Source organism: Sorex araneus, chromosome 2 (genome assembly GCF_027595985.1).
Source record: "Sorex araneus isolate mSorAra2 chromosome 2, mSorAra2.pri, whole genome shotgun sequence".
Lineage (NCBI taxonomy): Eukaryota > Metazoa > Chordata > Mammalia > Eulipotyphla > Soricidae > Sorex > Sorex araneus.
In genome coordinates this window covers 20,302,393-20,330,311 of record NC_073303.1, presented here as the reverse complement: position 1 = coordinate 20,330,311, position 27,919 = coordinate 20,302,393, and the positions used below count along the sequence as shown (strand labels likewise).

At 43.8% G+C, this 27,919-nt stretch overlaps 1 non-coding gene and 1 pseudogene across 1 annotated transcript; one reads left to right on the top strand and one right to left on the bottom strand.

Moving 5' to 3' along the window:
• The first annotated feature begins 237 nt into the window (after positions 1-237).
• On the top strand, positions 238-27,021 carry LOC129401609 (60S ribosomal protein L11-like; annotated as a pseudogene).
• On the bottom strand, positions 15,563-15,694 carry LOC129403036 (small nucleolar RNA SNORA9). Its single transcript, XR_008629026.1, has one exon. It is a non-coding gene; the product is annotated as a small nucleolar RNA SNORA9 (small nucleolar RNA).
• Positions 27,022-27,919: the final 898 nt, after the last annotated feature.

Genomic DNA, 27,919 nt, shown 5'->3' with positions numbered 1-27,919 from the left:
TCTCCTTTTGGGTGTCATGGCTTGCAATACAGGTACCAAGTGGCCCTCATGTCTGGTCCATAGTCTACTTTCAGCACGCATCTCCCATCCTGAGCGAGCCCTCCAGGCATCATTACTCAGTGGTCCCTTCTCCATCCCAGCTGCCTTTCCCCCGCAGCCTGTGAGGCCGGCTTCCAGGTCGTGGAGCGATCCTCCTGGCCCAGGTCTCTACTATCCTTGGGTGTTAGTGTCCCATTGATGTCGGTGGATCCTGCTAGTGGCTCACGTGAGTCGAGAGGAGAGAAGGACGGTCACCTTCTCCCACTCCGCCTCTGCCACCGGGTCCCCCTGGGAGGACTGAGCCCCTGCTCGGCACAGGCCTGAGCCCTGCCAGCCCCACCAGGGGCCATCGGGCCACACCTGAAGCCCACTCGGCCTGCCAGGCACGGGAGTTGATCCCCCCACCGATTTCTCGGGGAGCCATAGACTCAGGCTGCAGCCAGGATTTGCAATTTGCAGGAAAGGAGAAACCAGTCTCAGGCCTTACCCAGGGTTTTCAGGGCTCTTGTCTCACTAGCACAGAAGAATTTCAGGAGTAGACAAGCAGTGAAGTAAAACGGGTTTTATTTGAAGGTTTTTGAAGATGTAGAGAGAGTGAGAGAATGAGAGAGAGTAATGCATTCAAGGGAGAACACCGGCTTCTCCAAGAGCAGAAAGAGCCTCGAATGGGCTTTTGGCTGGCTTTTATAGGCTCTTCTCGGGTTGTCTAATCTGGAATGTTCTGGAGTCTTCTCGGGGCTGAATCACTAAAGTTAATCGGATTAAAGAAGAGGCCCGAGGATTTTCAAGGAGAGAAACTTCATGAGGAGGGGCCCAATCTCCTCAGGGTCGGCTGAAGGTCTTATGAGGTCTTTGTTTTCTGTATCCACAGGGTGGATCAGTCTTAAAATTTTCCTTCCCAGAAGCCTTTCCCTGTCTGCCTGCCTACACCACCATTATGTTACCTTACATTCCACAAATGAGTGCAGTCATCAGGACAAGGATTTTTTATTTTTAAAATTATAATTTAGGCAGTATATTTACAACATTGCTTTAAAAGGGTGAAGTCTGGTGTGTGTGTGTGTGTGTGTGTGTGTGTGTGTGTGTGTGTGTGTGTGTGTGTCTATGTGTGTGTAGTGTCACTCTATCCCAAACCTTACCTAATATCCAACTCCACATCTATGCCTGGAAAGCCCTTGGACCCTTCACATGTTTCTGCCATTTGATTTCTAAAACTCGTGTTGGATATTAATCCTGGTTTGCCCTTACCTATCTATGAATGTTGAGGAATTTTTTTCTATTCCTTCACTCATGTTGAAATCCATCCTACCTCACATCTGACTCATTTGTAGCTGATTATTTCCCTCAAAATCCCTAGGAGATTTCATTTGTCCATTGTCACTTGTATCACTTGTCATCCTGTTGATCTTCGATTTGCTCGAGCAGGCGCCAGTAATGTCTCTAGTCATCCCTGTCATGTGCTAGTGTAGCCCAGTGATATCTACTCCCTCCAGGCATTGGTTATACTTATTTACCTAAATGAATCTATCATTGGCTGAATTCCTCTCAGTATAATAAAGCCATGGGAGAACCTGGTGAGCTCCCTGTGGTGTATTCATATGCCAAATACAGTAACAATGATGGGTCTCACTCTCCTGACTCTGAAAGAGCCTCTAATGCAGCACTGTTGGGAAGGATGAGTAAAGAGAGGCTGCTAAAATCTCAGGGTTAGGACGAATAGAGACGTGACTGGACCTGCTTGAGCAAATCGACGAATAACAGGATGATAGTGATAGTGATAATAAAGTGATTTAGAAAGTTTAGGCCAAGTGGAGTACAGGCCAAGTTTAGGCAGTAGATCATTTCTTGACCACTAGTCTCTTTCCACTTTATGACCATACTAAACACACGCCCTGATAATTCTTCTCTCCCATCTTCTTTACATGTGATATGTATTCATGGTATATTTCTCACTTGTGCATGCATCCTCCCTCATGAATATGTATAAGGGTATGTGGGAGTGAGAGACAGCATTGTGGGTGGAGAATGTTCTTTTGTGTCCTGGAAAATTAGGAACCCTAGAAACTGGGGGAATGTAAGTGAATTGCATATTACATAGATGGAACAAGCAGCCAGGAGAAATACTCTTGGGTGGAATTTGGATTCTCCTTAAATGCTGAGAAATCTGAATAAAATTGGAATTGCCTTTTGTTGGGGTTCAGCAGGTACAAACCACTTTTCTTCAACTGTGGCACTCCTCTGGCACTGGGCGTATGACCTCAGTGAGGGTGCCACGTGTATCCTTCCGTTTAATACTTTCAATAATAGCCTGAGCCAGGTAGTATTGTCTTTGTCTTACACTGACTTAGAGAACTTAAATAACTAGCTTGAGATAAACAGTAAAACCGACGTTCTGTCCCACCGGCTCTGGGGATCTTCTTTGACCTCGCCATTTAAGCAGGAGCTACCATTTTTTGGATTCAAGTTCTCTTGCTTATTTTGGGGGAGTTTCCACCCAGCAATGCAGAGGTGCTACTCTTGGTTTTATGTTCAGGTGTTGCTGGGAGTCAAACCTGGGCCTCTTGCATGCAAAGTTGTATCCAATCCATTGGGCTGGCTTTACATTCCTGTGACCTCTCTCTCCTATCTCTCCTCTCTCTCTCTCTCTCTCTCTCTCTCTCTCTCTCCTCTCTCCCTCTCTCTCCTCTCTCTCTCCTCTCTCTCTCCTCTCTCTCCCTCTCTCCCTCTCTCTCTCTCTCCTCTCTCTCCTCTCTCTCCTCTCTTTCCTCTCTCTCTCTCTCTCTCTCTCTGAATAGGGAATGACAAATAAACCATGTTTATTCCAATGAGCAATGCAGCAGTTAGAAAGAACAAAGTAGCATTTGCTGATGTGGCTCAGTGGTAAAGCAAATGCTTTGCCTGTAGGAGATCTGGGATAGGTCCCTGGGGAGAAACAGAAAGACATAGAGTGTGTGGCATCTTTTCTTTGTCTGCCTTCCTGCTCTTGGATGCTCTTCATCTCCATTATAGCAGAATCAGTAGGGACCCCCTTTGTGTGGTGTGAAGAGTAGAAAAGAAGTAGCAATGCATATTTATTTATGTGAATTTTGTATGTAAATTAACATTAAAAAAAAACAGAGGCAGTCTATAGTCTGATCATATGTTGTCAGTGTTCCAAACCCTGAGTATCCTAACAATCTGAAAGGTTTTCAAGAATGGCACATAAGCATGTCAAATACAGTATTTTTTTAAAAGCTCTATTGTGATTTTTATCATCTCTAATTCTGTTATGATCAATTGCACTTAAAAACAACTCATTTATGGTATCTACAAAGGAGATAACTAATCTTGGAATAGTACCTTCTAGCCATAAAAGATGCTGCTTCTTTTTATTATACAGCCAGATAAAAATTATTTGACAGGGGCTGGAGTGATAGCACAGAGGGTATGGCGTTTGCCTTGCACGGCCAACCCGGGTTCGAATCCCAGCATCCCTGAGCACCACCAGGAGTAATTCCTGAGTGCAGAGCCAGGAGTAACCCCTGTGCATCGCCGGGTGTGACCCAAAGAGCAAAAAAAAAAAAAATATTTGACAATGTAAGAAGATTGAATTCAGATTCTTTTTTAAAAATTTATTTTATTTTTATAAAGTTGTTCACCATAATTTATTACATTCAGTATTCCAACACCAATCCCACCACCATTATTTCGAATTTTCCCCCCACCACCCAAACCTGCCCCCAAAGCAAGTCCTGAATAATTTATTTTGTGTTGTTTGTTATGAATAATCTGCTAAAAATGATCCAGTAAAATTTCCTTAGAGGAAAATGTGCGAAGATTGCTGTATCTCACTCTGAACCATTATATCCTTGTATAAGAGATTACTAACATGTTGTTAAAGGTTGAGCCTTGTGAACTAATATATATATATGTATATATATGTATATATATATATATATTTTTTAAATCGAGATCAGTTACCTTCTACTTTACGACCCATCAAAGGTGGTGTGTTACTCTACACCAGTGGGGTAGAGTATGAGGTGAATTAGATTCTTTCTCTCTCCTTTTGAGGCCAGCTTGCTAACCTTCCCTGAATATTTCTGAATTGTCTTTATTTATTTAAATTTTATTTTTATAAGGTTGTCCACAATAATTCATTACACCTAAATTCAAATGTAGTACATTAAATTCAAATTCGGTCAAATTCAATGACCAATCCCACCACTGTGCACCTTCCCACCACCCTAAGAGGGAAATGTGTGAAGATTGTTGTATTTCATTCTGGAGCCATTGAAGCCCTTGTATGAGAGATTACAAGCATGTATGTTAAACCCAAACAAATGTGTGCTACTTTTGGTACATTAAAAGGTCGTATGGCTGCAAATGCAGTGTGCTCCAGGACATACTGTGTCGCTCTCTCCCGGGAACTTTATTTCATAGTTTCTGGATCTTGGCCATTGATGAGATTATATGGTACTGGGAGCAGTTTGTGGGTGTGACTACCAAGCTACTGGAAAACTGGGGAGCTGGGTGGAGGAGGCCCAGTCCCGATCCGAGCAAGCTTGGAGATCTCAGTCACGTGTCTCGTATACCTGGGTTCCTCTGCAGGTTCCTTCATAGGTGAGGCTTGTCCGAGTTTGTGGAGAGCGGCCTTGAACATGGCTGTGGTTGACTACTGGAGGTTCTCGGCTGCTGGGGTTCTGCATGGGGCAGGAAGGGAAACTCAACCCGCCCCCCTCCAAGGTGCACCCGTGAAGACAGCCTGGCACGGGGTCAGGACGTTCTGTCTGAATCGCCTTTAAAGGAACAGAATCACTCAGGAATCTTCTGTCATGTTTGTGCAGAATGCCATGGAGAAAGATGTGTCAACTTCTTGTGATGAGTACAAATACTTAAAATCCTATGACAAAAATATACGTACAACAATATTGGGTCCAGCCATATTATACATTGTTTCTTTCAAATGTGAAACTGATGACTTCTGAGATTTTACTCTTTCAACAGGAGATCATCTATAAAGGTGGGTCCCCACCAAGCAGAAACACCCTGTCCAGTGTGTCCTCACGCCCACCCTTTGGTGTTTTCCACATCCATTTGAGAGGAGGCCAGGGGAGTGGGACGCAGGGAAGTTCACGCCAGTCAATCTGACTGCATGACAGTCCTGGTTTTCTAATTAAAGATCTGGCAGAAATGCTAAAATAAGAATCGGCAGTTATGTGTGAGATTTAACTCCTTGCGCTTCCTCATGCCTGTCTCTAAAATGTTCCGACAGATGCCAGTGTGTGCAAGAAGAGAAGTCAGGGAGTTAGGACAGAGAGTGCGGGAGGGGCACAGGCTTGGCTCGGCTACCTTTGGCCCTGCCGCTGCCATTCGCCAGATGTGGGCAGCTTCCATCGTCTCCCCACTTAGATGGGTGCCTTGACTGAAATGGAAGGAGGAACACCTCCCCCAGGTGATGTGTGAGGGTTTGAATGACAGCGTGGTGACACTCTGGGTTTGGCATCAACACATAGTCAGGAGCAGAAGAGACCATAACTCCTACGTTCAGAGGCAGAAAGGTATGAATTCCCTTTTGCAGTGCTTAGGGAAAGTATCTATGCTAGCGTGAAAATGTCCCTGGTGGGACGGTTCTTGCTCTATGACATCAAAAGAATTAAGTGATAGGGCCAGAGAGATGGTCCAGCTTGTAGGATACTTGCCTTGAATGGCCAATCTGGATTCAATCCTTGGCACCCTATGTGGTCTCCAGTCCCCGTCATGAATGATCTCTGAGTAAGAATTAGGAATAAGTCCTGACTCTATAATGGAATAGGAAGAAAGGAAGACAGAGAGAGAGAGAGAGAGAGAGAGAGAGAGAGAACGAAAGAAAGAAAGAAAGAGAGAGAAAGAAAGAAAAAGAAAAGAGGTAGAGAGGGAGGGAGAGAGAAAAAAATTAAAAGAAAGGAAAAAAATTATGTGACAGAGCTGGTCTTAGGGGAAGCAGGTTTCTTTCTTTATGTCAATGGCATACAGACTCCTGAGTCAGAGTAGCCAGTGGCCAGAAGGCAGTAAGGTAGGTCTCTCAAAAAGGTATGTCTGACGTGACTTTTATGACTTCCTGTGTCCTGCTGTTCTGACCTTATAAGGTTAGCTGGGGAAAGCCAGCTTAGGTTGGCCACATAGAACCTTAAGATAGCAAAGTCTCTGGTTTTCCACCCTCAGCTGCCACCTGGCTGACACAATCCAGAAGCCACACGTGGCTAAAGCTGGGTTTGGTACTGACACTTGATCAATGAAGAGGCAATAAAAGTATATTAACAGTAATCACTGTATCACTGTATCACTGTCATCCTGTTGCTCATCGATTTGCTCGAGTGGGCACCAATAACGTCTCCATTGTGAGACTTATTGTTACTGTCTTTGGCACATCAAATATGCCACGGGTAGCTTGCCAGACTCTGCCGTGTGTGTGGGATACTCTCAGTAGCTTGCCGGGCTCTCTGAGAAGGACAGAGGAATCAAATCCGGGTCGGCCGCGTGCAAGGCAAATGCCCTACCCACTGTGCTATCGCTCCAGCCCTTTAACAGTAACACCATCATGAAATGGCAGTAACACCGAACATCTCTGCTCACTGCATTTTTCAGGTGGAAATCTGGGTTAATTTAGCATTTGGTTCCTAATGCTAGTATAGTGTCACAGCTTCAAGCACTGCTGTGCACCTAATCCTGCCCACCCCAACTGGCAACATTTCAGTGCCCCAAAGCCAACTACAGTCCATGATCAGATCCACTCCCTAATTGGTCACCAGTCTAAGAGTGATTTTTGTCGTGTGTTGACTATTTATATTCCACATGCGGGAGAGTCCTTCCAATCCCTGCATTTTATTTCCCAGCTCAGCTCACTTGGCTTCATCACCTCAAGTTCCATCCAGGACGTTCCAAGCATCGACAGATGCTGTGCTGGATAGATGGACAGTATCCCATTGAGTATATATTACACAGCTACTTTACCCAGTGACCTCTGGAAGGGCATACAGCATGTTTTCAAGTATTGGCTGTTGTGAGTAATGTTGCTATAATAAGAGGTAGATACTTTGTACATTTTTATAGATTTATTAATAAATGATTGTCTTCAAGGGCATACTAGCGTACCAGATGACATCCAGAAGCCAGATTTCAATTTCCAGGTTTGGATGGAGCTTCCTGCTTTCTATCAGGGGTAATTCCTGGCAGGGCCCAGGGGACCCTACAGTGCTACCTGGGATGGAGTCTGGGTTGGCTAGATGCAAGGCAGGCAACACCTTACCTGCTGTATTATCTCTCCGATAATATATAGTAAGCTCTCCAAGCTTCCTGACTCTCCATACATCAATTATCACAGGACAGAAAATATAAAGAGCAATCCTTGGCAATAAACCTCTTGCAGGGTTATCATAAACATTAATAAACAGTCATTTAAAGTGCTTTGGAGAATCATTACATATAATAACAAAGCGTTTACTGTTATCTCTGGGGGAAAACACTTCAAATGTCTGAGATTGCTTATGAAACAGTCCCCAGCAATATTAACACCAGCTAGTTGTGGAGTGACACTTGATGCAGGCCTTCTGAGAGGTTACATTTTGTTTTATTTTGGTTTGGGGGCCACACCTAGTAGTGTTCAGGACTTACACTTGGCTCTGTACTCAGGGATCATTCCTGGCAGGCTTGGCAGACCATATAGGGCGCTGGGGATCGAACCCCAGTCAGCCGAGTGCAAGGCAAACGTCCTACCTACTCTAGTATTCCTCTGGCCCGGGGGAAAGGAACTGATTTTATTTGTTTGTTTGTTTGTTTAAATTGGATCACCATGAGATAGTTACAAGCTTTCATGTCTGAGTTATAAGCACACAATGATCAAACACCCGTCCCTCCACCAGTGCACATTTCCCACCACCAATATCCCTACCTTTCCCACCCTCCCACTGCCTCCATGGCAGACAATATTCCCCATACTCTCTCTCTGCTTTTGGACATTTATGGTTTGCAATACATACACTGAGCGGTCATCATGTTTGGTCCTTTATCTACTTTTAGCATGCATCTCCCATCCCGACCAATTCCTCCAACCATCATTTTCTTAGTGATCCCTTCTCTGTTCCAGCTGCCTTCTACCCTCCGCCCACGAGGCAGGCTTCCAACTATGGAGTAATCTTCCTGGCCCTTGTATCTACTATCCTTGGGTGTCAGTCTCATGTTATGTTATTTTATACTCCACAAATGAGTGCAGTGAAAAAGAACTGATTTTAAAGTGAGTGTGTTCATTTGTGGCGTTCTATGGTTAACTGCTGGGAATCAGCTTCCTTTCGCTCATTGAAACTGGGATATCCCCTGGGCTTTGTTCTTAGCTTTGTCCCTCGGGCAGTATGAAAACCTGCTTTAGTGATACTGTTAAAACCAGGTGAGATCTCCCCAGAGGAATCACACGAAGACAAGGTGTGATGCAATAAGCAAAGGGTCATTATTGGCTAGCTTGAGCCAGGGCCCTCATCCGGCTCACCGACACAGTGACAGCCTTCTCGGAATCAGCGGCCTCGAGTTTCAAAAGGGGATTTTATACCATAACATTATATAACAGGGATTTCCAAGACCACTCCTTTGGCTGAAGTTTGAGGGGCTTTCCACTATTTGTACTTAGCTGGTTGGTTTTAAGTTGGAGTTACATAAGTGTTGCATCAGAGTTACATAAGGGTTATGGGGGTGGGAGGGGGGAGGGTTCCCTACTGCATCTGATTGGTAACCCTTTGTTGACCTCACCATGGCTATCTCACTTTGGGGAAATCATGACTCAAGTCCAGGTATTTGTTCGCAATTCCAGGAATCCTGGAACCGAAATCTAGGCCTAGCTTCTTCTGGCTTCTTTATGAGCCTGTCATGGCGCAGCCTTTGCTTCTCTATCTCTCAATACTTTGCTATTTGAGGGTGAATTGTTCTGCTTTCTCACTGAGCTGTATTCCTGTGGCTCAGTTTCAGAGGGGAGCACTTGTGGGCAGCTGGAGGCACATGAGCCGAGCAGATCTGAGTTGCTAATGGGCTGCATTGCCTTGGCCACAGGAACATGTCTGAGCTGCGCTCTGCCTGTTTCTTCAATTTCAAAATAGAGCCAGTTGGGGGGGGTCGGAGCCATAGTACAGCAGGGTGGGCATTTGCCTTGCATGCGGCCAAGCTGTGTTGGATCCCTGGCATCCCATATGGCCCCCTGAGCACCACCAGGAGTAATTCCTGAGTGCAGAACCAGGAACAATCTCTGAGCAACTCCAGGTGTGGCCCAAAAAGCAAAAAGCAAAGAAACAAACAAAAAACAACCCCCCAAAGCAAAATAGAGATGATAGAACACCTTGTAGAAGTTTAGCAAAGATTAAAGTTTTAGATAGATGAAGAGATAAAACAGTTGGCATATAATGGGCCTTCATGAATTTTTGGGAGGACACAGAAAAGTCACTCATAAATATTGTTCATGACTTTTTAAAAAAAAATCAGAAGATAAATCATGCTAATGCTAATCCACCTACATTATGAATGATTACTTTAGATTCAGGATTAGATTTGAAACATCTTTTAAAACATATGCAGGGCAGAAAAATTAACACTCACAAGTGTTCAGAGTCTTGCATTTTCTATTTCTGAACTTCTGGTATGAAAACTAGAATGTGGTAATTTTATATGTTCCCCTTTTCTCATTTTATTTACTTTTAATGAATAAATAAACCCACCGCATTGCCTCTTGTATTGGTAATTAAAAACTGCAGGGGAATGCAGTCATAAAAATGAAACATTAACTATCGTTATCAGAGGGAAGCCAGAACCCAGAGGCTGGTAGGGTGGAGCTTGGTTACTGGTGTTGCTGGGGCTATTAAGCGGTTGTTTCGCTTGGTGCTTATTCAACTTGAAACTGATGGACCTTAACCAAAAAGGAATCATTGCAGAGCTGTCTTACCCCTTTGCCAAGCCCAAACTGGAAAAATTATCGAGGGCAGAATGCCTTAGATAGTCTCTGGAGAATGTTAGTAGTTTTTAATTACCCAACTAGGAAACTTGTGCCTCTGGAGAATTCTTAGGAAGCATTAGAGGGAGCGGATATAAGCAGCAGCCCCTAGTGGCAAATGCCTCTCCTGTGTGACTTGTTTGACCTGATAGTGACACTGCTCCACCCCAGTTTGCCCTCCCTCCCTCCCTCCCTCCCTCCCTCCCTCCCTCCCTCCCTCCCTCCCTCCCTTCCTTCCTTCCTTCCTTCCTTCCTTCCTTCCTTCCTTCCTTCCTTCCTCCCTCCCTCCCTCCCTCCCTCCCTCCCTCCCTCCCTCCCTCCCTCCCTCCCTCCCTCCCTCCCTCCCTCCCTCCCTTCCTTCCTTCCTTCCTTCCTTCCTTCCTTCCTTCCTTCCTTCCTTCCTTCCTTCCTTCCTTCCTTCCTTCCTTCCTTCCTTCCTTCCCCCCTCCCCCCTTTGCTTGGTAAATTCAGTTTGACAATCAAAGATTAAGGGCTTATCATCCGTCAATACTGTCAATTCCTTTGTTTTGTTTCTTTAGATACTTCAGAGGAGTGAGATTATCTGGTATTTGTTCTCTGACTTCATTTAACATGATGCCCTCCTTCCATCCATGTTGCAGCTAGCTGCTAGATCTCACCTTTTATTTTTTTTTCTGTGCAGTCTTCCACAATGTATATGGACCACACCATCTCCCGCCCCTTCCTGCTACAGCTGATCTAGGTAATTTCCCATCTGTCCTGCTCCCCTTCAGTTTCTCCCCACTCCCACCTATCTTGCACTCTGTGGACAGGAGTTATCTTAATAAAGCACTATCAGTCTCATGCAAATTCTGGTAACCCACATCCTACCTAGTGAGATCCAAAATTCTTGAAATCACAGTTAAATCCTTCCACAGCCCTGCCTCAATTTATGTTGAAACAGTGTCTCTTCGTGTTCCTATACCCTGGCATCAATCATTCATTCCATGCATTTTTAAAAGCATCTCAAATCAAGCACCAGAGGACGCAAGTCACACGCTGTGCTTGCAGGGATTCCAAAGTCAAGAAGAGGGCTGGATTTGAAAAAGAAATAAAGGGTACTGAGTAATGTGCTCTTCCTTTTTTACACTAAACATCCAATGAATATTTAACAAGTGTCTGCGATGTGCCAGGAATGCACAAGGTCCACGGCTGAGGGAGTACCTAAGGCTTCCTGGAACCAGCAAAAGCTTCAAAGAGCCCATGGCATTAACTGAAGCTCGAGCGCTGAGTTGCGGATCTCCAGATTGGGGAATTTCAGACAAGGCCAGAGGCCATAGCACAGTAAAGATCCGGGGAGGCACCCATGGTCTTTCTGGGATGCTCTTTGTGGCTGGTTTCAGCATCATTTAGAGTTTGAACTAGTAGAAAATGCCTTCTTTCTGGTCCACCAGCCCGGAACACACAGTCTTTGTGCCAATGTCACCCCTTCCGTCCTCCAAGCTCTGATGGGGACTCATATCTTCAGAGAGCGACCTTTCTTGTCCTTTGAAACATCACTACCAATGCTGTGTGCTTTTTCTTCCTAACACAAATGATTGTAAAGAAATCGTCACTTCGGTGATGACAGAGTCTTCTTTCTCCTTCCACACTTTTTGTTTTTGGGCCACAGCTGGTGGTACTCAGGGCTTACCCCTGGCTCTCCAGGGGTCACTTCTGCACTTCTGATATTCTCAGGGGACTGTATTGGGTACCTGGGATCGAACCTGGGTTGACCACGTGCAGGGCAAGTATCTGATGCTCTGTATCTCCAGCATCCCTTTCACACTTCAAGTATGGCACATGTCTGAGGCCCGGGGTGTCCCTGTGCTAACCAGAGTGCCTTGCTGTAGCAAAGGGCCTCCAAGGAGCAGTTTGAGTAAGTAATGATATGCACATAGGGACACTTGGCTTTTTTGGAGTGTGACCATGTTGCTCTTAAGTACTGGGTAAAACACCAGCATTCAAGATGAATATTCTAGTTCCATTGAGCTTGTTTTGCACCTTACCTGATGATCATCATGTAGTACTTTGGATGCTTGTCCTTACACACACACATTCCTCTTTATTTATTTTTATGCTTTCATTAAAAAATGGATACTTGGAGCTGTATCGTTAGCACAGCAGGTAGGGCATTTGCCTTGCATGTGGCTGACCTGGATTCAATTCCCAACATCCCATATGGTCGTCTGAGCACCGCCAAGAGTAATTCCTGAGTGTTCGAGCCAGGAGTAACCCCTGTACATTGCCAGGTGTGACCCAAAAAGAAAAAAAAAAGATACTTACATATCCTGAGAATCATAACCTGGTTTGGAAATCCAATTCCAGCTGAATCTTGAATATAATTTCAGCAATATAAGGGACTGAGGAAACCATGAAGAAAAAGATGTCTTTTTTTAATTTTAATTTTATTTTAAAAAAATTTTATTTTATTATATCGACTCACCGTAAAAAAAATACAAAGTTTTCAGGTTTAAGTCTCAGTCATATAATGACTGAACCCCCAAACCCTTCACCAGGGCACATGTTCCACCACCAAGAACCCCAATATACCTCCCTCCAACCCATCCCCCACTTAAGTAGCTAATGATCTTCATTTTATTCTCTCTATACTTTGAATACATTCAATATTTCAATAGAGAACTCACCATTATTGTTTGGGATTTCCCCCCAACAATCAGGCCTGCTGAAAAGGCATCATTTAATAATTTCTTTTGGGGCTGGAGCGATAGCACAGCGGGTAGGGTGTTTGCTTTGCACGTGGCCGACCCGGGTTCGATTCCCAGCACCCCATATGGTCCCCTGAGCACTGCCAGGGGTAATTCCTGAGTGCAGAGCCAGGATTAACCCCTGTGCACTGCCAGGTGTGACCCAAAAAGCAAAAAAAAATTTTTTTCTTTTTATTGCTGAGAATGAAGATTCTATGAGCTCGCGTGGCCGCGCGGTTTTGGATTTCTGATATTTTAGTTCAGTTCACAGTCTAGATGCATTTCTGTAAGAAGCCGCTCTGGGTGCCAAAACGGGTTAGAAGACCTCTTGGATCATAGTCTTTAGGAGCACAGGGTCTGTTTCGTGAGCAGCAGCTCTGGATCTCATCTGGGCTGAGGGCGTGCCGGTAACACCCCCTTCCCATGATCACCTATGAGCCACAATATTGCAAAGATCATACCTCTGGGTGGAAGTCTTAGGGGGTGGCTCTCGCCATGTGGATGCTGCCGCCGCCGCCATTTTCCTCGAAGAAAAACAGGGTGGTGAGGGAGAATCCCTCCCTGGGCAGCACATAGTCGTAGTACAGCTCACAGTCTAGATGCAGAAAAAGATATGTCTTGTTAAACTAGGGGCATGCACTGCAACCAAAGGCTGCACACAGCATCCTGTCCCAAGAGATCAGAGCAGGCTTCCTTCCTCTTAGGGCAGACGCTAGATATATGTTCTCTCGCGTCAGGAGCCACTGATAAGTGCAAGGAACTTCTTACAACAGGAAACCCCAAGTGGACTTGTGGCTCGGGTTTCTTCTATCCCGCATGCATTGTCGCTGTGTGACCATGCCCCATGCAGGGCTTTCTCAGGATCTCGCTGAGAGTAGATCCAGACAATATGGTCTCTGGACTGCTGTCACAATGATCCTGGCAGACTGAGACGGTCCAGGCATTGACACTGTCATGACCTTCTCCCCTTGTGACTATACCCTCCTACTTTTTTTTTTTGAATCACCGTGAGATACAGTTACAAAGCTTTCATGTTGGAGTTTCAGTCATACATTGATAGAACACCCATCCCTCCACCAGTGCACATTCTCCACCACCTATGTTTCCCAGTAACACCCCCCCTCCCCGCCTCCTTTCCAATTCTCCCCTGCCTCCATGGCAGACAATTTCCCCCATACTCTCTCTCTGCTTTTGGGTGTTATGGTTTGCAATACAGATACTGAGAGGCCATCACATTTCACACCCTCCTACTCTGAGCTTCGGACACCTGCTCTATCTGCAGCCCACAGAGACAGAATTCCCTGGATCAGCAAGGGGCAGAGCCTGGAGAATTGCTGAGTATTAAAGATTGCTGAGTTCAGGGTCCAGGGGCACGTGGATCGCCTTTGTGGAAGACTCCTGTGGAGTCCTGGGGATTTGGGTGTTTCCAAAGTTCTGTCCCTCTGTTCTCTTGCGACTTGCCCTAGCCGGATTCTCTTCTGCACAGTGGACAACGTTCCTCTCCCAAATTCCATCTGCTCCCCTTGCTTTGGGTCCCCTTGCTTCAAAAGTGCAGGTGTGTGGATTTCTTAGGAGTCTCCGGTGATAAGTCAATGGGAGATGGGTGAGATATTTATTTATTTATTTTTTAAATTTTTCATTGGGTCACACCCAGCAATGCTCAGGGGTTACTCCTGGCTCTGCACTCAGGAATTACTCCTGGTGGTGCTTGAAGGACCATATGGGATGCTGGGAATCGAACCCAGGTTGGCTGATGCGTGCAAGGCAAACGCCCTACCCACTGTGCTATTGCTCCAGCCCCCCTATTTTTATATTTTTGAATTGGGGGTCACACCCAGTGGTGTTCTGGGCTTTTCCTGGCTCTGTGCTTAGCTGGCGGGGCTGATAGTAGAACTGGAATCAGCCACATGCAAGGCAGACACCTAATCCTTTATTCTGGCTCTCAAGAATGTACTTAAAAAGCAATCCACAATTGTCTCTGGGGTTTTCTCTGGGGATCTCTAATACCCAAGTGGCACTTTTTGATATAGGAAGCAAATTTGAGTGATCATATGGTCTCAATGATGGTAAGAGACATCTCAATTTCAACACTATTAAAACGTAAAAATATGTGTATCAGTGATTGGTGAAATAAGAAATATATTGACAGTTATTTCAAAGTCCTTACTTTTTTAAAACCCATTCTAACTTACTTCCTTCTTTCCACTCTTGTGCAGTAGGTAAACATTGTTAACCTGGCATGATTTTTTTTTTCATGGTGCTAAGGATCAAAACCAGCGCCTCACATGTGCAAGACAAGTGCTCTACTGCTGAGTTTTCATTCCCCACTCAAGACATTTTTTCCTCATATTCAACCTGATTATTTGCACAAGGATAATCAGAGGTCACCTAAAAGATTGCAGGAGTAATCATAAAATTATTAAAACTCGCTAATGATTTAAATATAATCAACTGTAAAAAGAAATGCTTTAAAATTTGATTACTTAAATATATAAGGAACATATGAAAATTGCTTACACTGCAATATTTCTGTCACTCGGAACTACTAACTAGTTACTAAAGTGATGAGTCATTTAATATATTTTTGACCACTTAAAATTTATTTTTGATATAAAATGCACATTAAGTTTGCTGTTTTATTTTTTCTTTTTTTAATTTTAATTTTAATTTTTTTTATGAATCACCGTGGGGTACAGTTACAGACTTACAAACTTCCGTGCTTATGTTTCAGTCATACAATGATCGAGTACCCATCCCTCCACCAGTGCCCATTCTCCACCACCAATAATCCCGGTACCCCTCCCACCACTCCCACCCCTATTTTTTTTTATTTTAAATCATAAAATTTCTATAACTTTGCTCTGGGTGGAGTAGAGCAAGGCCTCAAATCATTTCATAATGTTCTTGCAAGCACTGTAGAAATGCACCAGGTCACCCTAGACCCAAGCATGCTGGAATCTTGCAGAAGTTTACCATTTTAAAGCATATAATTGCCCTTACACTTTACATAAACACTGGTTTTTTTTTTTTTTTTTTTTTGCTTTTTTTGGGTCACACCCAGCAATGCTCAGGGGTTACAGGATCCTGGCTCTGCACTCAGGAATTACTCCTGGCAGTGCTCAGGGGACCATATGGGATGCTGGGATTCGAACCCCGGTCGGCCGCATGCAAGGTAAATGCCCTACCCACTGTGCTATTGCTCCAGCCCCTAAATACTGTTTTTTTTTTTTTAATTTTTATTTTGGGCTGGAGTGATACTACAGAGGGTAGGACGTTTGCCTTGCATGCGGCCAACCTGGGTTCAATCCTCAGCATCCCGTATGGTTCCCTGATCACCACCTGGAGTAATTCCTGAGTGCAGAGCCAGGAGTAACCCCTGTGCAATGCTGAATGTGTCCCAAAATGCAAAAAAAAAAAAGACATTTTAAAAATATGAAAATGATCTTATTCAAAAAATACTTTATATTTTATTGACTCACTGTGAAATAGACCCTACAAAGCTGTTGATGATTAGTTTCAGTCATACAGTGTTCCAACACACAGCCCCCACCAGGGTACCAGCATCCAGCACCAGCACAAACACTGTGGTTTACAAAGTTGTTCATGATGATATTTTACAGGCATTCAGTATTCCAACACGGGTCCCATCACCATTGTACCTTCACTCCACGATTGTTTCCAGTTTTCCCAACCACCCCTTGAGGTTGTTCCCGTAGCAGGCAATAATTTGTTTTATGTTGCTTGTTATCAATGCATTGCCAACAGAATGATCAAAAAATGTTTGCTTAGAAACAGATTTGTGAAAATTCTTGTATCTCACCATGGAACCATGAAGTCCTTGTATAAGAGATCACTAAGGTTTTGTTACAGGGTAGCCTTCTCTGTTATGCTCTGTTAATCGAGATTGGTTGCCTTCTACATTAGGTCCCATCCAACCTGGTGTGCTACTACTGGTCTATCAGTGTTGGGAGTTTGAGATGTCACATGGCTGTAGATTAAAGCAAACAATTCCATGGCTTTAAAAAACCATCACCTTTACCTAAGGACAAAGCTTTTGCATCATCTCAAAAGGAAATTCTGTGCTTATTACACAATTTCCTCCCTCTCTCCCCTGTTCCCAACCCTTAACAACCCTCAGTCTGGCTTCTGTCTCCATAGTGCTTCTTATTCTGGATATTTCCTATCAACAAGATCATACAACGTGATTTTTTGGGGTGTGTTTGACATTTTCCATGGAGCTTAATGTTTTTGAGGTTCATGCATATTGTAGTATTTCATTTTTTTTGGAAATTTCTATCATTGTACAAATATGCTTCATCAATCAGTAAGTAGGCTTTTGGACTGTTCCCAGCACTTGGCTGTTATGAAGAGTGCTGTTAAGAACATTGTCAATTCTTTCACATACATACCTAGAAGGGGAGTTGTCCGATGACTTAGTAGTCACGTTCAATTGTTTTTGAGAACCTGCTAAACTGATTTCCTTAGGACTACATTATTTCACCTTCTCATGAGCAATGAATGAAGGGATCCCTTTGCTTTATGTCCTTGTCAGTATCATTAGATATATTTTTGAAACCAGTGTTTTCTGGGATCATACAATAGGACTTTTGGACCTTTAAATTTATTATTTTTTTAAAATTCTCTGCTGGGATATTTCCGACTGCAAGAGAGTCAGCAGATACTTCCTTGCATGCTGGTTGTTCTGGAAGGCACACAAGCTTCTGTCTGAGCTCACAGCAAGTTAATTCTTTAATTTTAATTTTTTAAAAAATTTTACTTTCAAAGAATTGTTCACAGTAATTGGTTACAGTCAATATTTCAACATCAATCCCACTACCATTCCATCCTCCCACCACCTGTATTTCAAGCTCTCCCACCGGCACCCAAGCCTGCCCCAAAGGCAGATGCTGACTAATTTATTTTGTATTGCTTGTTATGAATAGTTAGAGTTTGAGTCTTGTGTGCTAAACATATATGTACATACACATATGTACATTGTATACATATTATTTTATTTTATTTTTATCAAGATGGGTTGTCTTCTACCTTTTACCCATCAAATGTGGTTGTGCATAGCCAGAATTTGGAAAAAACCTGAGTGCCCTAGAACAGATGACTGGCTGAAGAAACCTTGGTACATCTATACAATGGAATACTATGCAGTTGTTAGAAAAAATGAGGTAATGAAGTTTGCATATAAGTGGATCAGCATGGAAAGTATCATGCTAAGTGAAATGAGTCAGAAAGAGAGAGACAGACATAGAAAGATTGCGCTCATCTGTGGAATATAGAATATTAGTATAGGAGTCTAACACCCAAGAATAGTAGAAATAAGTACCAGGAGGCTGTCTCCATGGCTTGGCCACTGGTCCCTCATTGTGGGTAACTCAGAGAAGGGAACACCAAGTAAAATGTGGTCGGAGGTCATTCGGGGGAAGGGTGATGCGTGCCGAATGTAGATTAGAGGCTTAACACAATGGCCACTCAATACCTTTATTGAAAACCACAACACCTAATCAGAGAGAGAGAACAAAAGGGAATACCCTGCCATAGTGGCAGTGTGGGGTGGTGGGAGATGGGACTGGGGAGGTGGGAGGGATGCTGGGTTTACTGGTGGTGGAGAATGGGCACTGGTGAACGGATGGGTTCTCGAACTCTGTATGGGGGAAACATGAGCACAAAAGTGTATAAATCTGTAACTGTACCCCCACAGTGATTCACTAATAAAAAATTTTAAAAAAATGTGGTTGTGCTAATCTTGGTATATCAGTGGCATAAGGTCCTTTTCCTTGTTCTTTTATGGGGACTGCACATAAAATCACTTTCTTGTAGATTTTTATTTTCCTTTTTTCCCTCTGGGCAGCACAGTAAGCCTGCTCTGTCCCCACCACTGCTGAGTGATTTCTCCCCAACACCCCCGTCTCACGTGGCTAGCGACTGCCTCAGACATCCCCAGTTAGAAGCTGTCTGGGCTTTACCGTGGTCTGACAAACATTGATTCCCTCTGCTGAATTCCTGCTGTTCCAGGCTAGAGTCCAATTCCTTCCTGTTAATGAAAATCTAGCAGTCTTTCAATCAGGCAAATGTCTTCCCAGAAACCTTCTGATCTAGGGGTGGCTAAATACGTATTTGCTTTTAGAGGCAGAAAATTTAGGTCTCAGGCCCTATCCTGTTACCCAGACCTTCATTCTTTTTCAGCCCTTCCTACTGAATTCTTGCAGTGCTCAGGGAACTGAGTAACTCACCACCTCTAGCACACAACCTGCCAGAATCTCAATTTACAGGAGAGACTGCTCTAGTTTCTTAGAATCTGATCTTAGACAGGCATCCCAAGTGAAATAATTATGCCACTAAGAGTTTGAAGCACCTCCATGGTGGGCAGTGGTTCTTAGAAGTAGAGACTTAGCAGATAAATAAATATCTCCCAAACATTTGGGAGAGACCCCAGGACTTTAACAGAAAAAAACCCGTGTATAACCATCAGCTCTATCATGAATCCGTCCAAATTCAACAGAATGAAAATCTCAGACTGAAAGTCGATCCTTTTAATGTAAACACATTTTTTGCTTAGTGGATTTTACACTTTTCTGAATTCTGGGAATTACTAGACGTTCAAAGTGGTGAGAAGCCCAAAAGCTGAGACCCAGTTAAATGAAAAAGCTATTACAGCTGTATCTTTCTAATAAAAACACTGAATGCCCTGAAAAATCATGATGACCTCTTGGTACCTGTATTGCAAATCATAATGCACAAAAGGAAAAGGAGAGAGAGAGAGAGAGAGAGAGAGAGAGAGAGAGAGAGAGAGAGAGAGAGAGAGAGAGAGAGAGAGAGAGAGAGGAGAGAGAGAGAAAGAGAAAGAGAGAGAAAGAGAAAGGGAGGGAGAGAGAGAGGGAGGGAGGGAGAGAGAGAGGGAGAGAGAGAGAGAAGGAAAGTATCTACCATAGAGATGGGCTGGGGGAAGGTGGTGGGAGGGAAAAACTGGGGACATTGGTAGTGAGAAATGTACACTGGTGGAGGGATGGGTGTTGGAATATTGTATGACTGAAACCCAATCATGAATAGCTTTGTAATAGTCTATCTCACGGTGATTCAATTAAAAAAATGAAGTGGTGAGAAACCCAATATCTCGCCCATATCTCATTAGCGTGTGCTATCTGAACAGTTATTAATTTGTCTATCTTTGTGATTGTTATTATTATTCTGAAAGTCAGAGCAAGTAACAGGCACCTGCTGCCACTAGAGGGCAGAACTCAGCTTGCGACGCCTTTTTGCTAGGCAGCCTGTCGCCTCACTGCATCTCCGCTGTGTGTCCCCAGAGGGCGCTGCTGCCCCCACCAGTCCTCAATCCCAGTGGTTCCTAGGGGCGGGGGGCGGAGTGGGGGGGCGGACAAGCCCCACCCTCACCCCGTCCCTTTGCTCCTGGCAGTTAGTTCTGCACCCGAGCTATTTAGCAATAGCTATTTAGCTATTTAGCAATAGCTGGGGTGCAGGGACAAAGTTGCACCTCCTGTTTGTTCTCCAAGACACGACTCTGCAGCGTAAGCCCAGGAGCTTTCCCGTGCAGAATTGAGTCCTGTCATTCGGATTCATCGTTAGCATAAGGAATATTGATATGAAGTCCTTGGGGAGCCTCCTTCTCTTTGGAGCACTGAGCCAGAGAGACTAAGCAGACGCCGGTCAAGGTTGAGTGACCAATAGAAAATGCTGGGGGAATCCTCCTGCTCCTTGTCAGTTTCTTCTGGGACCCGGGGCCAAAGCTTCCCTGTCCTTGGTCTCAAAAGGACAGGCACAGCAACAACGAGGGAATTCTCCTGGTATTCCTATGTCTCTGTTTTTCTTTCACCCGCAGTCCTGAGATGGAAGGCTGCTTCTCCCTCATTCCTTATTTTAAAACCCCGACCTCAGCATTTCATTCATTCACGTTTTATTCTTAACAGTTTCATCATGTCCACAGTCATATTGATGCAAAAAAAAAAAAACCAAAAAACCAAAACAATAAAAACACCAAAAAAAAAAACAAAAACCAACCTTGCAAAAGTTAGCAAGAGCTGTTTTATGTCAGACACTGCAGCTTTCTCACACTCCCCTCCCCTTTTCCAAAGTTTTTATCCAAGTGACAGCGGCTTGGGGGTGGTTTCAGGAGCACAGCCCTGCAAAGGGACATTCCTGTATCCTGCATTATTTTCACCAGCTAAGCCTCATTTCCACCTACCACCACACATTAACCCCCTTTTTCCAGTCTGCCACCTTTCCCCCCCTTTCCTTCCTTAAATCTCTTTCTGTTCGCATAATCTAAGATTTTTGTCTTGTTTGTGCATTCATTTATCTCCTACCCACGAGTGAAATTGCTTGCTATTTGACTTTCTCAGGCAAACTCTGCTTTATCATCTTACCCTCTAGGTCATCTATGGTGTCAAGTGGCAGAATTTGATTTTTTTTTAATACCGCTATTTTTAAAAGAAGTATAGGGGCTGGGGTGATAGCACAACGTGTAGGGCGTTTGCCTTGCATGCGGCTGACCCGGGTTTGATTCCCAGCATCCAATATGGTCCCCCGAGCACTGCCAGGAGTGATTCCTGGGTGAAGAGCAAGGAGTAACCCCTGTGCATCGTTGGGTGTGACCCAAAAAACAAACAAACAAAAAAGAAGTATAAAAAGACAGAATAGGGTGTAATATATACAGTGTTTCCACCAAACAAATCTATGGAGGGTGAAGCTGAGGATTAAATGGAGCTTTTTTATCCCATGTGGGGAATTCATGTCAGAAATTCTCTTAGACGTATTTGGTTGGCTGTTGCCTTCTTAGCTGTACTCTCTAATTTGGTGCTGTGTATTTAAATGCTGAAAATAAACAACAACAACTTGGAACTATACATGATTTTGAATGTTAAAATACTAAAAAAATGATCCTTAGCCTTTTTTTAAAAAAATACTTAAGGCCTTTTTTAGTCATACCCAGCGATGCTCAGGGGTTACTCCTGGCTCTGCACTCAAGAGAATTACACCTGGTAGTGCTTGGCGTATGGGATCTGAGATGCTGGAGAGAGAAGCCAGGTCAGCCATCTGCAAGGTAAACACCCTACCCACATCAATCGCTCTGCCCAAGATCCTTAGTACTTTAGGAAGTAGATTTACAAATGAATGAGGTGGTGTTTGCAACTAGAAGAGTTTAAAAGAAAAATCAATTTCCTGCTAATGTTAAGTTCTAGCTTCAAAGCACAGGAGACCTGTAAGAGAAATCAATATGGAAAAGTCTTCTGATTGAAGCAGGCAGCAATTTGCTGTGGACATCAAGAACAAAATGAGTTTTCCTAAATTGCATAGTCGCAGAAGCATCTCCTGATACTAAAAATATTTTTCGTAGGGCGCAAGTAGTTTTTGGCAAAATTCTGAATCTTATTATATTTTTTCATTTCAAATGTTTTTGAAACGTCTTCTATATTTTCTAGTATGTTGGAATCATGTGTGTGTGTGTGTGTGTGTGTGTGTGTGTGTGTGTGTGTGTATGTGTGTGTGTATGTGTGGTGCTTTGGCCCCATCCACTGATGCTCAGGGCTTACTCCTGACTCTGTGTTAGGGCTCACTCCTGGTGGGGGGCTTGGGGGCTGGGGGTCACCTTGGGGTACCGTATAAGGTGGTAGTGGGAGATTGAACTCAGGAGCCTTACCTGCTATGTTAGCTATTATCCCTCAGGCCCTGAGTTCTTTTTTGGTTTCAAAGAAGAATCAGAAGAATCGGTTTGTTTTGCTTTACGCTATGCATTAAATTTAATAAGTTAATAAACAAATAATACATTTAAAAAATTTTGTTTTGGGGGCCACATCTGAATGTGCTCAGGGCTTATTCCTGGCTCTGAGTTCAAGGATCACTCTCTGGTTGGATTCTTGGGATTACAAGGAGCGCCAGGGATCAAACCCTTGTTGGTCCTGTTCATGTGCCAGGCAAGTGCCCTACCTGCTGTATTATTGCTTTAACTCTGCTTTTATTTTTGAGAGAGAATTTCAAATTTAAAGTAATTGAAGCATTTTTTCCATATGAGTATTCATTCAGTCCTTTTTATGAAAGAACTGACAGAGAAAGGATTCTGCCTGTAGACTTAGCAGTTAATACTCTGTAAAAGTGTATTTTTAAAATGCATTTTGCATTAAGTTAAAATGTCATGAGAGTGAAATGTTCAAATTCACTCATAATTTTATAAGAAATAATTTTATCTTAAAACGTTAATATCAGTGCTGCCAAAGATATAGTAAGTGGGTATTTTAATACTTTGCTAGTGGAGTGTCATTTGGGAGAATCTTTAGGAAAGCAATTTGTAGTAGGTATTAAATACTCTGAGCATGTATGTAGTCTTTGACATAATCTAGTGGGAATCTTCTTAGAAATCTGAGAACATGCCTGTGGTTAGTATAGAAATAAATGTGCATGCTATTTAGCAAATTTTTCTGATAATGGTGAATATGGGCTATCATAATGCTTATCAAAAGGAGAATAATAAACAATTTACCACATCCTCCTTAGATTGTAGAATAAAAACCCATGCAAAGTACATTTACCGAGATTGTGATGGAAAGAAAATGTGTAAAATTATATTCAATATAAGATTATATAAGATTATATTCAATAAGAAAAGGTGTATACAAGTGGCAACAATGAAACAAAATAAAACGTTACAATATAGGCCAGCAAGACAGCTGAAACACAAGAGTATGTGTCTGGCATTTGTGAGACACTGAGTTTAATCCCTGGCAGAAAATGAACTCATGAGCACCACTGGGTGTGCCTGTGAGGCACCAAGCATGTGACCCAGCAGTACCACGCTGTTACTCGAGTATTAAACCTTCAGGCCTGATCATTCTGTCTGAGTATCACCAGAGTGTTCCCTCAGCTGGGCTGACAGCTGAAAAAAAAAAATTGAGCACAAATAAAGCCCCCAAAAGAACAAGTGGTAATCTCTAGATTCTGGAATTGTAAATCATTTTTCCCCTTGTTTTTTAAAAATGTGATTATTATGGTTTATAATACTTTTAGTGGTTTCTTGTGGACATAATTCTAACACCACACCCATCACCAGTTTGTTTTGTGTTTTGTTTTGTGTGGGGGCCACCCCTGCAATGCTCAGGGTTTACTCCTGGTTCTGTGGCTCAGAGTTCATTCCTGGCAGGGGGTGGGGGGGGATCATATGTGGAGACAGTGATTGAACTCATGTTGGCTGTATGCAAGGCAAGCGCCCTACTTCTTTTTTGTTTGTTTGTTTCCTATATACTTTAAAATTTTATTTATTTATTTTTGGTCGACTGGCAGAGATGAATGGAGAAGTTACTGGCGCCCGTTCGAGCAAATCTATGAACAATGGGACTACAAGTGATACAAATGAAGTGATTTATTTTTAATTGAATCACAGTGAGATACATAGTTACAAGGAGGTTCATGATGTGTTCCAGTTATATAATGTTCCAACACCCATCTCCTCACCAGTGTATATTTCCTACCACCAATGTCCCCAGTTTCCCCCTACTGCCTCTGTGGCAGGCACTTTCCTTTTCTCTCTCTCTCTCTCTCTCTCTCTCTCTCTCTCTCTCTCTCTCTCTCTCTCTCTCTCTCTCTCACCCTCCCCCCCCCTCACACACACTCTTGCTCCTTACTTCGTTATACATTTCCTGGCTTCCCAAATTTTCTACATTGACACCATTGCCATGACAGTAACACAATATTTGAAAAATTCAGAAGCCAGTGGCACATTTCAGTACTGGTGAGGCATAAATTGAACAGTGTATACAAAGAAAAGAAATCTGAGGACAGATATTTATGGACACCCTTTTCGCTTCCTTGAAGCAAGGATCAAATAGATTTTCTCAGAAAGGATGTGCTCAGCTGAAATTATGAAACTGAATCATTTTAGTAGATTTAGAGAACTCCAGTGTGGGAGTTAAATAGTACTCATATTTTTAAAGTTTGGTATATAAACTGGCACTGATCATTAGTCCTTTGGGGGAGCATGCAATTTGCAATGCCTCTTATTGTATGGTATTACACCCATCTCTGTTAATAAGACCTATAATTATTAAGTCGGCACAGGATAAAGTGGGCTGTTTTCGAAGCAGGAGAAACCAAGTGTTTCAAGCTCTGAGACTGTCTGGGGCTGGCGGTTGACTAGAATACGACTATTTTAGTTTTTGTTTTGTTTTGTTTTTTGCTTTTTGGGTCACACCAGCAATGTACAGGGGTTACTCCTGGCTTAGCACTCAGGAGTTACTCCTGGCGGTGCTCAGGGGACCATATGGGATGCTGGGAATCGAACCTGGGTTGGCCTCGTGCAAGGCAAACACCCTACCCACTGTGCTATTGCTCCAGCCCCTAATACGACTATTTTAAAGTAATTTTAGGGAGAAAGGAATATACTTACAGACCATTAACGCTGAGCTTATATTGCTTAAGTTTTAAATTTCTGAATTTGGGCTCTGGTCTTCCTTCTTTCTTGCCTTTCTTCCCTCTCATCTAAAATTTTGAAGTGGACTAGGGTAAAGCATGACCCTTGATATTTTGTTTGTTTTGTTTTTAGGCCACACCCGGCAATGCTCAGGGGTTACTCTTGGCTCTGCATTTAGGAATTATTCTTGGCGATGCTTAGGAGACCGTATGCAATGCTAGGGATCGAACCCATATCAGCTACACACAAGGCAAACTGTATCTGCTGTACCCCCAGAACCCTCAATTTTTTAAAAATTCGGGGCTGGAGCGATAGCACAGGGGATAGGGCATTTGCCTTGCACATGGCTGACCCAGGGTCAATTCCCAGCATCTTATATGTTCCCCTGAGCACTTCCAGGAGTAATTCCTGAGTGCAAAGGCAGGAGTAACCCCTGCGCATCACCGGGTGTGACCCAAAAATCAAAAAAAAAAATTAAAATTCACTTTATTTTATTTTGTTGGTGGTGTGTAAGGCCATACTCTGCAGTGCCCTGGAGTCATTCCTGGCTCTATGAAGGAGAGAGGTGATCCTTGGCAGTGCTCAGGAGTCTCTCTGTGGTGCCAGGGAGTCAAGCCAGGCTTGGCTACATGCAAGGCAATTGCCTTAACTCCTTGTATTATCTCTCCTGACCTAACCTTAAAGTTATTCATTTTACTGGCAATTTCTCTCCTTTATATTTTAATTATTTTTATCTTATTTATTTTATTTTTAATTACTTATTTAAATTAAATCACTGTGAGATACACAGTTACAGAGCTCTTCATGGTTGGGTTTCAATCATACAATGTTCCAACACCCACCCATCCACCAGTGCGCATTTCCCACACCAAAGTTCCCAGTTTCACTCCCGACACCCCCCTCACCCCATGTTTGTTCCTTTACCTATTTTAAGCACGCAGTTCTTATCCAGAGTGACCATTTCCAAGTATCATTGAAATAGTGGTCCCTTCTCTATCCCAACTGCCTTCCCCCCAGACTTGAGGCAGGCTTCCAACCGTGGACCAATCCACCTGGCCCTTGTTTCTACTGTCCTTGTCAACCCTTAGATTTAACTTGCAGTTCATGACTTACAAGTTTTTTGGACCAGATTCTGTTTGGAATGTATGTAACCTAGGACTGCAAGTGTCCTTCCTGGAGTCACGACATTTCCCACGGTTGATATGCCAGGACCTTGTGTAAAAAGATAAAGACCAGTGGTCACCGTAGAGAAACCCCATAATAATGAATTCTTCACACTTCATTTGTCAGAAAGCATTTGCTCTTTCCCCATACTAAGTGACTTCCTGTTCTCCATCCTGGCGCAGGACCACGCTGAAAAGGAGAATCCCATGGGGAAACTTCTTCACGCCCCTCAAGCTCTGCCTCCTCATCTGCCTGGCAGAGAGCTGACCCGGGCTGACCCGTGCCGCCAGGGTGCAGGAACAGCGCACCGGGGCGTACCCCGGTGTTCTCCAAAGCTCCAAACACCATCAGGTCTTTCAGCATCGGGGGAAGGCGCCGATTGCTGTCCCCTGCGCTGCCCTCTGAGCCAGGGCAGAAGAAATCCTGGAGGAAGTGTTAGTAGGAATTAGGAAACAATAGCCTTTCCCATACTGGAAACTTTGGTTTTGGGATCCAGGAGCACACGGATCTGGGAATCAAATATGACCCGAAGCATCGGTATCTACGGTCGGGAGTTCTGTGTGGTGCTGAGTGGGCGGAGAGGTGTAAGCACCGCAGACAAGCCACGTGGGACGGGCTGCTCTGGGGCCAAACCCAGAATCGGCAAAGAGGAGGCCAGGCGCGGCTTCCAGCAGTAGGATGGGGTCATCCTTCCTGGCTAACAACCTCCTGTTTCTGTCCAAACGGCCAATACAAAGTGTGGCCTGAAATGCTAAAGAACCAAAACCAAAACCAAACCCAAACCAACCTTCCTCTCACCCCCAAACCACTGAATGACAATTCACCCCCTTCCCTTGCCTCTGTTGCTGTTGTTACAATGGTGTTCATTAACTCACGGCGTTTATAGACTTCTGTAATCCTCAAAATTTCGTACATTTAAGGCTATCTGAGTTACTTAGCCTCCTTGTTTTTTTTTTTTTTTTGGAGGGGGTGGAGGGTGGGCATCTAGTGGTGCTCAGGGTGTAGTCCTATCCCACCCTCTCAAGGTGTGTGGTGGTGCTCAGAGGATGGTACAGTGGTGTGTATTCAAAAAATAAATTATGGCAGGGCTGCGTGGCGACTCTCTCTCTCTCACCACCTGTGTTCCGTGGTCTCATGCCACTTCCTGGGGAGGCTGATGGTGTTGGGCAGACGAAGAAAGGAATGAGGGCCAGGCTGTTTGGTCTCAATTGCAGTTTATTCCAATCTCATCTCCGTTCTCCTCTGATTCTCCTTCTGCTTCTGTCCCCCTCCCCTCCCCCCCTCATCCTCCTCTTGTCTCCTGCTCCTTCATACTTCTCCTTCCTGCTTCTTCCTCCCACGATTCTCCCTCTACATTCTACCTCATTCTCCCTCTAGCTCCCCCAGCCCACTCTTATGGCCTAGTTAAATCCCCAAGCATGAGGGGTTGGGGTGACAATTACACGCAGTTGCCATCATACATCAGCAGATGTAAGGTTCTTCCCTCAGGGGAAGCTTCTTCTAGGACAGATCCTCATCCAGCAAGATGACTGGCCTCTGGGTGTGTTTCTCCTCTCCTTAGTCCAACACACATACATTCATAATATTAATAATGTTGTA